Below are 15094 nucleotides of genomic sequence, written 5' to 3' on the forward strand. Positions count from 1 at the left end.
ATATATATATTATTACAGAATTATGCTTGTAACTACTAATGATATTAAATGGTATATAAGAAAAATTAAAAAATAAAAAATAAAGAGTTGCCATGTAGGTCAAACCTAATACTTCTGAATACCTAAATTTGGCCCTCTGGCCACAAGTTTTCAATTTTTATAATTTGAACACAGATTATGGAAAAGTAGGGTAGAGCTGACAAAACCAAGGAAAAAAGAAGAGAGGAAGTATAAAGTATAAAAGCACTAATTTCCCCTTCATGTTTAAAAGGGGACAAGAGATACTATCTCACATCAGAGACATACAGGGAGAGACTGAGTTGTTTGGCTTCAAGGCAAAGACTGGAGAGACAGTTGCCATTTTTCCTGTGTAGAACTCTCTTCCTGTGCAGCTGGCAGGTAGATGCCATCTTTCCTGTGTTATGCCCTGCCCCCACATAGCCAAATCTGAATCTGCATTGGGCTGGTGAACTCTGCTCTCTCCACATGCTTGCTCCACCCTGGTGACTCCACGGGACCATGCCCCACCCAACAAACTCAATGCCCAAGACACTTTCTCAGCGAACAACCAGTCCACCTGCATTGCTATTTATAGGACAACTCTCCAGGGTTCACAGGACTCAGGCAAGCAGTAGCTGGACTCAGTGTGCTCTGAGGCTTTTTCTGAGTAGCTCCAGGCTCAGTCCTGGAACAAAACCAAGATCTACATTAACTTGCGAATATTCGTCCCATTCTGGTTATTTCCTAAGACCCCACCTCACCCAACTCACATACCAAATGAGACTCAATCCGTGGCTAAGCCTTGAAGGAGCCAGGGGGCAGCAGCAGGACTTGGAGTGCCCTGGGCTTTTTGCAGAGTAACCCCAAACCAGGTATTGGTGGTAGTGATTCTCAGTTCACAGTGTGGCCTCTTCAGTGCATCTTCGGGTCTAGCACAGGCAGCAAACAACCATGAGTTGCTTTGTAGCAACTACCAGGTAGTCCCCAGCTGGCCACAGACAGTGGCTGACCTGGAAATGCACTAGAGCCTCTCCCAAGAAGCGCTAACACCAACATACCTGGAGGTTGGCTTCAGATGACAGCAGAGAACCACCTAATTAGCCCTATAAGCAGTACACCTAAAGGGAAGTCTAAGCAGGCACCTACTGGGCTCTCAGTACAGCCTGTTGGGGCAAATCCTGCTTCGTGGGGTAAGCCACCTGCACAGCAGCCTGTAAGCCGTGGACATGGCCAAACCCCACAGCCAGTCAGCCTGAGGACCAATTCCACCCACTGATGTGCTAACAGCAATCTAAGCTCAACTACAACAGAAGAGCACACACAACCCACACAAAGGACACTCCCAAAGCACCCAACATAGGTCACAAGGGAGACTGTGCCACTGGATCCCCTAGGGCACATACTACATAAGGCCATCTAGCCAAAACTCGGAGGTATAACAGATCTACCTAATACATAGAAAAAAAAAGGAAAAAAAAACACATAGAGGCAGCTAAAATGAAGAAACAAAAAAATATGTCCCAAATAAAATAACAGGAGAAAACTCAAGAAAAAGGACTAAACAAAATGGAGACAACCTACCAGACAGAGTTCAAAATATTGTTTATAAGAATGTTCAAGGAACTTAGTGAAAACTTCAATGAAGAGATAGCAAGCATAAAAGAAGATATAGAAACCATAGAAAAAGAAGCAGTCACAAATGAAGAATACAATAACTGAAATGAGGCATGCAATAGAAGAAATCACCAACAGACTAGATGAAGCAGAGGATCAAATCAGCAATTGAGAAGACAAGATAGCAGAAAACACCCAATCGAGACAGCAATGAGAAAAAAATAATTGAAAAAAACATGAGGCTAGTTTAAGAGACCTCTGCGACAACACCAAGCATAACAATATATGCATCATAGGGGTACCAGAATGAGAAGAAAAACCGCAAGGGACTGAGAATATATTTGAAGAAATAATGATGGTAAACTTTCCTAATCTGGCGAAAAAAAAAGACATACAAGTCCAGGAAGCGCAGAGAGTCCCAAACTAAATGAACCCAAACAGGCCCACACCAAGACATATTATAATTAAAATGGCAAAGGTTAATAACAAAGAGAGAATCCTAAAAGCAGCAAGAGAAAGGCAACTAATTACTTAAAAAGGCGCTCTAATAAGCTTGTCAGCTGATTTCTCAACAGAAACTTTGTAGGACAAAAGGGATTGGCATGAAATACTTGGAGTGATGAAAAGAAAGAACCTACAACCAAGATTACTCCACCCACCAAGGCTATCATTTAAAATTGAAGGAGAAAGAGCTTTCTAGACCAAAAAAAGCAAAAAGAGTTCATCACCACCAAATTCATATTACAAGAAATGTTAAAGGGACATCTTCAAGAAGGAGAAGGGGGAGAAAAGACATACACATGAATAATAAAATGGCAATAACTATATATCTTTGAATAATCACTTGACATGTAATGGATTAAATTCTCCATTGAAAAGATGTAAGGGAGCTGAATGGATATGAAAACAAGACCCATACATATGCTGTCTACAAGAGACCCACTTTAGATTTAATGACACATACAGACAGAGAGTAAAAGACAGTTCATGTAAATGGAAACAAAAAACAAAAAGCTGGGGTAGCAATAACTATATAGACAAAACTAACTTTAAAACAAAGGCTAGAGACAAAAGGGACATCATTACATAATGATAAAAGGATCAATCCAAGAGGCTATAACTCTTGTAAACATTTATGCAGCCAACATAGCAGCACCTAAATATATAAAGCAAATATTAACTGACATAATGGGAGAGATTGGCAATAACACAATCATCGTAGGGTCTTTAACACCCCATTGACACCAATGGACAGATCTTCCAGACAGAAAATCAACAAAGAAACAGCAACCTTAAATGACACACTAGACCAGATGGATTTCATTGATATTTTTAGAGCATTTCACCCAGAAGCAGCAAAATATACATTATTTTTTAAGTACACATGGAACATTTCCCAAGGTAGACCACACATGATAGGACACAAAAAAAGACTCAAAATTTAAGAATATTGAAATCATATCAAGCATCTTCTCTGACAACAATGATCTGAAACTGGAAATCAATTACAAGAAAAAAACTGAAAAAAAACAAAACTTCACAAACACATGGAGGCTAAATAATATGCTACTAAATAATGAATGGGTAACAACAAAAGCAAGGAAGAAATCAAAACATACCTTGAGACAAATGAAAATGAAAACACAGTGAAACAAAATCTATGGGACAGAGCAAAAGCAGTCCTAGGTGGGGGGAGGTGGAGAGCGGGAGTGGGGAGGGAAATTCATCACAATTCAGGACTACCTCAAGAAACAAGAAAAATCTCAAATAAACTATATAATTTTACACTTAAAGAAAGTAGAAAAAGAACAGCAAACAAAGCCCAAAGTGAGTAGAAGGAAATAGTAAAGATCAGAGTGCAAATAGATGAAATAGAATTTTAAAAAACAATACAAAAGATAATGAACTAAGAGGTGGTGCTTTGAAAAGACTTAAAAAAAATGATAAACCTTTAGGCAGGCTCATCAAGAAAAAAAATAGAGGACCCAAATAAATACAATCAGAAATGGAAGAGAAGTAACAACTGACAGCACAGAAATACAAAGGATTATAAGAAAATATTACAAACAATAATACATCAACAAATTGGACAATCTGGATAAATTCCAGATAGCAATATACAATCTTCCAAGACTGAATGAAGAAGAAACAGAAAATCTGAACTAACTGATTTCTACTAATGAAATCGGATCAGTAATCAAAAAACTTCCAACAAACAAATGTCCTGGACTGGATGGCTTCACAGGTGCATTATACCAAACATTCAAAGAAGAATTAACACCTATTCTTCTCAATGTATTCCAAAAAATTCAAGCAGAGGGAAAGCTCCCAAGCTCATTTTATGAGGCCACCATTACCGTGATTCCAAAACCAAAGACATTACAAAAAAGAAAATTATAGACTGATATACTGGATAAACATACTCATAAATGCAAATATCTTCAACAAAATCTTAGCAAACAAAATTCAGTAATACATTAAAAAGATCATACACCATGATCAAGTGGGATTTAAATGCAAGGATGGTTCAATATCCACAAATCAATTACTGTGATACACCACATAAATACAATGAAAGATAAAAATTATATAATCATATCAATAGAGGCAAAAACAGTAATTGACAAATCCAGCATTCATTTATCATAAACACACTCAGCAAAGTGGGAATAGAGGGAATATATCTTAAAATAATAAAGGCCTTATACAACAATCCCACAAGTAACTTCATACTCAATGGGAAAAAGTTAAAAGTGTTTCCCTTAAGATCATGAATAAGCCAAGGATGCCCACTTTCACCACTTTTATTCAACATAGTTTGGGAAGTCCTAGCCACAACAAGCAGACGAGAAGGAATAAAAGGCATCCAAACTGGAAAGGAAGAAGTAAAACTGTCATTTGCAGATGACATGCTACTATATAGACAGAACCCAAAATATCCCACCAAATAAATATTATTACTAATAAATGAATTCAGAAAAGTGGCAAGATACAAAGTTAATATTCAGAAATTGGTTGCATTTTTATATACCAATAATGAACGGTCAGAAAAAAATTAAGGAAACAATGCCATTTACAATTGCATCAAAAAGAAAGAAAGAAATATCTAGAAATAAATTTAATCAAGGAGGGAAATGACATATATTTGGAAAACTATAAAACATTGAAGAAAGAAACTGAAGAAGATACAAATAAATGGAAGCATATACCATACTCATTGATAGGAAGAATTAACATCATTAAATGTCAATACTACCCAAATTAATCTATACATTCAAAGCAATCACTATCAAAATACCAATGACATGTTTCACAGACCTAGAACAAATAATCTTAAAATGCATATGGACCTACAAAAGACCCCAAATAACCACAGCAATTTTGAGACAGAAGAACAAAATTGAAGGTATTACACTGCCTGGTATCAAACTATACCACAAGGCTATAATAATCAAAATAGCAAGGTTTTGCCAGAAAAACAGACACATAGATCAATGGAACAGAATACAGAGCCCAGAAATAAACTCACACCTATATGGTCATTTAATATGACAAAGGAGGCAAGAACAAACAGTGAGGTAAAGACAGTCTATCAATAAATGGTGCTGGGAAAACTGGACAGACACATGCAAAACGAAACAACACTGGACCACCTTCTTATACCATACATAAGAATAAACTCAAAATAGATTAAAGACTTAAATGTAAGACCTGAAATCATAAAACTCCTAGAAGAAAACATAGGCAGTAAACTCTCTGGTATTGCCCTTAGTAGTATTCTTTTCTGATATATCTCCTTGGGCAAGGGGTAAAAAGAAAAATTTAACAAGTGGGACTACGTCAAACTAAAAATTTTCGCATAGCAAAGAAAACAATAAAAAAAACAAAACCTTAAACACAACCTACTGAATGGGAAAAGATATTGCATTTGCCAATAATACATGATAAGGGGTTAATATCCAAAATTATACAATTTAATACAAAAAACCCCCAAATAATCCAATTAAAAAATGGGAAGAGGACTTAAATAGACATCTGTATTGGACATACAGATGGCCAATAGACATATGAAAAGATGCTCAAGGTCACTAATCATAAGAGAAATTCAAATTAAAACCACAATGAGATATCATCTTTCACTTGTCAGGATTATTATCATCAATAAATCAACAAACAACGTGTTGCAAAAGATATGGAGAAACGGGAACCCTCCTACACTGTTGGTGGGATTGCATGTTGGTGAAGCCGCTGTGCAAACAATTTGGAGGTTCCTCAAAAAATTAAACATAGAACTGCCTTATGACCCAGCAATTCCACTTCTGGGTTTTTATCCAAAGAAATCCAAAACACTAATTCGAAAAGACATATGCACCCCTATGTTTATTGCAGCACTATTTACAATAGCCAAGATATGGAAGCAACCCAATTGCCCATCAATAGACAATTGGATAAAGAAATTGTTGTACATAAATACAATGGAATATTACCTGGCCATAAAATAGAATGATATCTTACCATTTGTGACAACATGATGAACCTAGAGGACATTATGCTAAGTGAAATAAACAAGAGAGAGAAACACAAATAACATATGATCTCACATACATGTAAAATCTAAAGAACAAAATAAATAAACAAAATAGAAACAGGCTCATAGATACAGAGAACAAACTGATGGTTGCCAGAAGGGAGGGGGTTGGGAAGCTGGGTGAAAAAGATGAAGGGATGAAGAAATACTAATTGATAGTTACAAAATAGTCACAGGGATGTAAATTACAGCATAGAGAATATAGTCAATAATGTTGCAACAATTATGTGTAGTTCCAGGGGCCTACTACACTAATCAGGGAGAATCACTGCATAAATTATATAAATGTCTAACCACTACACTGTACATCTGAAACTAATATTTAAATAATATTGAATGTCAACTGTAACTGAAATAGTTTTTTTTTAAAAGAGATACTGTCTCAAGTCTATGATGAGAACATACAAATTTAAGTACAATATAAACTAAATTTTACTCAATAAGAGAATTAAAATATAATAGTATGATTAATAAAAATGGGAGAAGAGTGCAGATAAAAATGTTGGCAGAGTCTAGCTGTGTTTCTTATCAATAGTAGAAAGTCTATCAGTACTTCTCAATTATCAAAATACAGCCTGAGTTTAAGCCTAATTTATAAAAAAAATCCTAGTATCTAAATGCTTTCTCTAGTCAGGAATGAAAATGCTACACTTTCATGAGATTTTCCTCCTCATCCTGGCTGACAAGAAAGTTAGAGGCCAGATCAATGCCCCAATTCTAACAATCATCTAGCCTGAGTGTCTGTTCACCTCACTCCCTCTGCTATATTTAGATGACATCTTTTCATTCTATCCCCAATTGCCTTATTTTGCATTATGCCTAATCTCATAAGCTACTTCAAATTTTTTAAGAAATAGGCAGGATATCAATTTTAAGTAAAGAAGATAACGAAAAGTTACAAAACTTGAGAAACTTTTAAGAACTTCTCTGGTAGCCTGTTAAGAACTTCTCTGGTAGGCTGACCTAAATGTAGCCTTTTCAGTTAAAAATTTGTAAACCAGAGGAAATTTTTAATAGAAACTACAGAATGTAAAGCTGTTATAAAAATAGTCTATTAAAAAAAAACACAAAATGAAAAGGAGAAACAGTGTTCATGTAATTATATATTCATTAGTAAAAAGATTATAAATAAATAAGCAAAGTCAATAAAATACTTCCAAATACTTTTTCAAAGTCACAATAAAGTCTACATATTTATTATTTTTAAATCCATAAATTATGTTAAAATATATCAGTTCTACTATTACATATATTTCATGTAACATATATACAAACATATTCTCTTCATTTTTGAGAACCATATTTTATAATTGCGTTAAATATATTTGGGTTTATTTCTTTGCCAAGCACACTGTTAATAGGCTGAATACCTAAATATGCTATTGTTTTTCCCTAAGATAAGAAACATGCTATAATTATTTTATGAATCATTTTATCTTTAATTACTTTGTGCCATTTCTTATATTAAAAGTTTAGTAGGGAGAAAGTTGGATTTGGGTTTCTACCCTTAGGTTTTGAAAACAGAGCTTTTTACTAACAATTTTCTAATTAATTAAATGAAATATTAGCTAATGATTTGTATGATTGAAAAAAAAAGTTCTGCACAAATGCAACTGCTAGCCTTTAAAAGTATATAGCCACTTTTCCTATTGCAATTTATCTCAGAAAGCATGATTTGATTCTCATTCACTATGTTATACCTAAAAATAGATTAGCTGAGCTTAAGAAAAACTCATCATTATTCAACACTTCTCTTTAGCTAGAAAAATTCCAGCCCTATTCAGGCAAGATCAGGAAGCACTTCCTCTGAAGAAATTTGAAACTAGGGTTTAAATTCAAAAACTAAATTGCCCTTGTATTGCTTTTGATTGTCTCACAAACAATTGTGTAAAAATCAACCAGACTGTGCAAATATCATTTATCAAGATAATAAGATCATCAGAACTAAATCAACTATACCTAAGTTCATTTTTTTTTAGGTACTATAGATTGGTACTATTATAAGCAATAGTAGAAAATAATGTAATCAAGGACATTCACAAAAGTATATGTTATTCACATTATGTTCACACGTAAAACTTAGTACTTAGAAAATTCAGATTACTAGAAACTAGAGTGTATAAGTAGAACAACAAAATGTATTTAGACCTTTATTATACTGTTTAGCCTATCAAAATTATATGGAACCATCTATAGAATCATCCTATGAATAACTATATTTTAGTTACTTAAAATGATTAATAATTGTTTTGAGTGTTTCGTTGACCCTAACAAATCAGTCATCAATGGCTACAGATTTGCAAGGTAGAAAAATCAATATTTGAAAGATAAAAATTCTTCCCCAATATCCTCTCTGATATCACATGCTTTCTCAAACCCAACCCAACATCTTGAACCAATTCTGATCTTAAGTAGAATAAGTCCCATCCTAACATTCTGAAAATTAGAATAAGATTATTGGTATTATTAATCTTGCGCCTCAGAATTTTTCAGACTTTCCTACCCTTGAATTTTAGTCCTTATTTGTCCTACATGGTTTCCTGTGTTTCTATTCCTCCCTTTAGTTTGGTTGACTAGGATGTCATGGGTTTGACTTGGATCCCACCCCGGATACTAACTCTTCACCATACATCCAGCCTAGGCTCCTGTGTCCTGCTTCCTCTACAAAGGATAGATTAGATAATACCGGAAGCAGACCAATTAGAGATTTTTGTACAACACTGATAGACTCCAAAAGGCATCCACTCCAGATTCTTTGCCCAGCCTACTCTGAGCAGGAAGGACTGGATAATAGAAGACTAATTAGGACTTTTTGAGCACTCTTGTTAGACTCGCAAAGATTTATGATCTTGAATGTTAAGTATGTAAGTCACTTGGCCGGTAAGTGAAGTCTAGGCATCTGTGTAGTAGGCACATCTCAATATATTTGTATTATTCTCTCCCTGTCATCATGCGCAAAGCATGTCTGATTGGGTGCCATAGTTCTTGTGGCAGTTCATATTTCTTAAAGATGGCTACAACAACAGTGCCCATTCCATATTCTCTTATGAAATATGACCTTGGTAGTCTCTCATTAAGCTGTAGAACCTATTGCTCCACCTCCTTGAATCTGATCAGGCCCTAAACTACTTTAACCAATAGCATACAGTGGATGTGATGCTATATGACTTTCAGCATTGTCCCAAATTGTCCTGGAAGGGTCCACTTTGTGCAACTTGAAAGTCAGCCACCATGTTAGAAATGTGAGCACCTTGAACCACCAGGCAACAACAAGGCCAAGCCATGTGGAGAGGCTGGAAGACGAGACACAATGTGGAGAGAGAGAAGTCACGGAGCTCAAAAGCACTAGATATATGCAAGAAAAAAAACTATATTGAACAGTCCACCAAATAGAATGTTCAGATGACTTGGGTCCCAAACTCCATCTGAATGCAGCCACACAAGGGACCCTAAGTAAGAACTTTCCACTCAAGTCCAGTCTATCACAGGATCAGGGAAATAGGAATACATTATTGTTTTAAGTCACTGTTTTTGCGGGAGTGGTTGTTACATAGGTAACCAGAATGGTGATATTCATGAATTCAAGGTTTTATAAAGCCTTAGTCTTTGTCGCCAGCTTCTACAAGATTTCATTGTATATATGTACAGATTAAAAGATTTAAAATTGCAACTTCCCAAACAATGCTGTAAATATAATGCCACTAAGTAATATGTAAATGGACAGTCATCAAAAGATTATTTGATATATAGATGACATATTTCAGAATTGTACACTTGAAGCCTATGTAATTTTACTAACCACTGTCGCCAAACAATAAATTTTAATTAAAAAAATAAAGTAAAAATAATAAATAAATAAAAGATTATTTATAGAAATAACACAGAACAATAAATTTCAGTTGCTTTCCACCTTGCTCAGCTGGAATACACTGAGGGATACAGCACACTACCATCAACTGCATTTGATTCCCAACTCTAGTAAAAACTACATGTAAGGAAAAAAAAATCATATGGAATGGGCATAATGGGTCAACAAGATTTTTAGCTTGAAAGGACACTCCAGACCATTTGTTATTAGCTCCCCCATTACTGAAACATCACTGAAATATTTAAAAATTAAAGCATATTCATATTTCCTTATCCATAAAATATGCTTACTGATTTTGAAAAGGAACTTATCCATGATACTCATTTGTATAATTTTTTAAAGATTTTATTAAATATAGCAAACATAACAATATTATATTAGTTTCAGGTGTACACAATAGTTATTCAACATTTATATACCTAAGAAGCGATCACCATGATAAGTCCAGCAACCATCTGACACTGTACCATGCTATCACAATATTATTGACTATAGTCCTCATGCTGTACATTACATCTTCATGACTTATATAATTTTATGTTAGTTTCAGGTATACAGTGCAGTTGTTAGGCATTTATATATCATTTATATAATTTCTTAATAAGGTAGTAGTTATTTTTAAACCAAACTTTGAGATTTTTGTCTAACTCCACATATTATAAAATATAATTTATGAAGTTGTGATATTGATAATACCAGTTCTACTACTTGCCAGCTGTACAATCTTGTATAAATTATTTAATCTTTGTGCCTCAGTTCCCTCATTTGCAAAAATAGGAATAATAATGGTACCTACATCTTAGAATAGTAAGGAAGATTAAGTGAGGTAATAAAGCACTATAAACATCTTCTGTAAGTAGTAGGCACTATTTAAGTGTTAGCATTTTTATTTTTCATTTCTTTGATTATATTAGGAGTACGTGAATGATTGCAGAATATATGCAACAAATCCTGGTATCAAATGAACTTCACTAGAAAAATAGCCTAAATTCTCCTTAGAGATTAGATAAATGGAAAATTTTTATTAAATTGGATTATAAGTAGTGATTACTTTTAGTGCTCTTTTGATCTGTTTTATCAAAAGCAAGCAGGAAAGTTTAATTCCAGCTTATCGCATAACTTTGAAGGGCAATACCCTAACCCAGAAATGTCAGATTGAACTGACCTAATGAAGAGAGTACATGGCCTCTTCCAGAAAGTACACCATGATCTCAGATCGCTTGATGAGGAGTTTCAGCTGGACTTTCAGTCTTTTAAAATTGAGTAAAGATGTCCACTGAAATGTATTTTGTCTGGTCAGACATTTGATGCAGTAAAAAGCAGTCATAAAAGCTAAAAGCAATTAAGACTCAGGTCCCATGCCCATCATTCTAAAAAGCAAGCACCGAAAGACAGTTTGCTAGAATTCTGCCATTTGTTTTTAGGAGAACATGATAGGAATGCTATGTGCTCGTATGTAGTTTAGGCATCACGATTCAGTGCTCCTTTCTGCTAACTATGAAGCTGAGAAGCTCAATATTCACACACACACACTCCACACACACACACACAGAAAATACTACTAACAGTGACAGACTTGCTATTTCTTTATCCAACACCCATTCTCCCCTTATGCCTCAGTAACTAAATCCCAGTTTTAAAAAATACCAAGTATACATTGTAAATATTTTAATTTAAAATGTTTAAGGGTAGACTTATTTATTCTCCTTCTTATGATCTAGTGCCAAAGTCCTTTCTTTGAATGTGTCCATTGATTGTAATACTCCATTATCTTTCTTGCCTAAATTACAGTCATAATTCATCATCTAAGATTTCCAGCTTCAGTTACTTTAAAGAGGAAAGAAGACACCTGGAAAGCAATTAATGTACGTCCTTTCACAGTCTGACAATTTTTTTCCAATTATTTCCCTATATATCTAATTTGACAATCTTTTAAAAAAAATATAATTTGCCTTCATGGTGTATTTCCAAATTGTGAACTTTATTTTTATAAAAGCAACAACTTTATTTTTCTCCACTTAAGTATTATGAGTTTAGATAATATTTAGGTAATATATATGAATCCCATAATTATATTGACATGTCAGGAATATACAGGTTTGGAAGAAAATATAACTAAATTTTGTCAAGCAAGAAAAAAATCTCACTTAGGGGAAACAAGAGTGCACAGCTTTATTTGAGATTAGCCCCATAAGTGATAGTGCAACATACCCATTTATCATCAGAATATTTGAGAGAGAGAATGGAGAGTTGAGTTTTATCTAGCAAGTAATTGGAAGTTACATATGAGCAATTTAGCCATAAGAAATACCCTATAGATTCTTCAAAATATTTATCACCTTCTTCATAATAATAGAAAATATCCTTTTTTAAAATGTGTATTTCTCAAGCAGCCTATTTTATCTCTTTGATTCCCAGAGTTTAAAGACAAAATATCCCTGAGGCAAAAATCTCATTTCTTTATCTCTAGGAGGACATTCAACAATTAGTCACTGTGATGGGCCGAATTGTATCCCCTAAAAACTCATATGTTAAAATTCTAACCCCCAGGACCTCAGAATGTGACCATATTGAAAATAGGGTCCTTGTAGGTGTAATTGGTTAAGATGAGGTCATACTGAAGTAGGTGGCCCCTAATCCAATATGACTGGCGTCCTTATAAAAGAGGGGCAAATTTGGAAACAGATGAGAAAGAGAGAGAGAGAGAGAGAGAGAGAGAGAGAGAGAGAGAGAGAGAGAGAGAGAGAGAGAGAGAGAGGACACCATGTGAACAGAAAAGCAGATATGGAGGTGTTTTATCTACAAATCAAGGAATGCCAAAGATTGCAAGCAAACCACCAGAGGCTAGGAGAGAGGCATGGAACAGATTCTCCGCTATGCCCTCAGAAGCATTCAACCCTGCTGATGCCTTGATCTCAGATTTACAACCTCCAGAACTGAGACAAACTATTATTACAAAAGTGTTGTTGTTAAAGCCACCCAGTTTATAGTACTTAGTTATGGAAACCAAGGAAACTAATAGTCACTCCCTGGACCAATTTATCCTTAGGTTACAGTCACGTTAAGCTTAAATCTGATTCCATCTGGTTTCATTTGATCTTTTTGACTCTTCATATTTGTCACATCTCTTTAATACTCAGAGTATCCTCTTGTCTTAACACAGTTTCTTCTTGTGATATTCTTTCAAGTTATTTCACTAGTGTGGTGTCTTTATTTCTAATATATTCCTAAATATAGCCTGGTACCAAAAACTGAAAATGGCATATGTTCTGGCTAATGCAAAGTAGAGCAAAGCATGAATCACCCTTATTCTAGACACGATTCTTTCAACTGACACAGCCCAAGGTGGCAATTTTGGCAGTCACGTTAAACTGTGAACGAAAAGTTTAGTTTCCACATATGCTTCTCCTAAGCCATGTCTTCTGTATTTTGTCCTTGTTGCAGCTGATGGCTTTTGGGTTTCTTTTTTTTTAATTCAATGATAAAACTTTCATGTTTTTTCCTGCTAAACTTCATTGTATCCCTCTGCCACATCATTCTAGCATATCAAGTGTGGTTTAGTCCTAATTCAAGTCATTAGCAAAACTGTTGAAATGGACAGAGAAAGGACAAATCCCTCAGCCACATTACAGAAACCTTCTCCAAGCCTATGTTCATCTGTTAAGTAGCAAACTGGGATACACTTTATCAATCAGTTACCAAGAAACAAAGCTGTCCTAACACCAACCCTGTCATCTCTTCACAAGCTTAAAGAAACTTTCAATTACTTTAATAAATTCCAGATAAGCTTTATATCTACCCTTCCTCTATTCTACCAGCCTAGCAATTGTTTCAAAAAGGAAATGGACCTAGTTGGCATCACCTATTCTTGAAGAAACCAGGCTGACTCTGTGATCCCTGCTAAGTAATGTAACACACTTCTTCCTTTCTTGAGAAATTGACTTCCAAATTTAGCTGAAATCATATCCAAATTCATTATGTGGCTTTCTCTTCAAAAATCTAAATGAGCTGCAAAGTTTAGCATATTTAATATAATCATGATGAAATTAAATCTTAGCTCATTTTAGAAAGTCAACCTGAAATTGCCTAAAGGATGAAAAGGAAAGTTTTTCAAAAAAAAAATGTTTCTGGTTTGCAGTACTGCAGTTATTTCAATCATGTAATAAGAAGCTATCAAACATGCATTTGAAAAAAAATGTGATTTATCTCAGGATTGAATCAGTGACTTAGAATTTTCGTGCTGTCTTCCTAGTAGATAAACAGAGTGTTTTGTCTTGATCTTACTTCTTATCCTTCATATACACCTTTTCCTTAGATAGTTGCTTGGCTCACTCCCTCAGCTCCTTCTAGGATTTGGTTTAAAACTTCCTGCTGCCTCTAAAAAAAGCACACTCCATCATTTGCTGTCTCCTTCCTTTATTTTCTTTATAATATTGGGTTGTCAGAAAAGTCATGGCGTGTTTTTTCTATGTTTTTCGTTGCAAAAATGCGTCATGACTTTTCCAACAACCCAACATATCACCTGGCATTATTTTTTTATATTTGCTTGTCTATTTATATATGTTCTGTCTCTTTTGCTAGAAGATAAACTGCACAAGAATAGGAAATGTATCTCTTGTTTTCACAGCTATATGCCCAAGGTTTAGAACAGTGCCTGGCACATAGCAAGTTCTAAATAAATATTGGTTGAATAATGAATCAAGAATGCACAGATATCCCAATGCTATTTGTTAAGTAAACATTTGACAACCAAAATAGTAAGAGAAGAAGATCGGAAAAATGAGATAATCAAAAACACCATATTACAGGGCCGGCCGAGTGGCACATTGGTTAAGAGCTGGCTTGAGATGCCAGAGGGCCCCGGTTCGCATCCCACATATGTGGGCCAGTGACACTGCCCTCTACAGCTAAGATGCTGAACAACAACAGCTCAACCTGGAGCTGGGCTGCCGTGAGTCACCGGCAATGGCGTAGGCTGCAGCCCCTGTGGCAGTGGGTTGCCATGGGCAACCGTGTGTGGCCGG

The sequence above is a fragment of the Hipposideros armiger genome, unplaced genomic scaffold (genome assembly GCF_001890085.2).
Source record: "Hipposideros armiger isolate ML-2016 unplaced genomic scaffold, ASM189008v1 scaffold_1113, whole genome shotgun sequence".
NCBI classification, from domain to species: domain Eukaryota; kingdom Metazoa; phylum Chordata; class Mammalia; order Chiroptera; family Hipposideridae; genus Hipposideros; species Hipposideros armiger.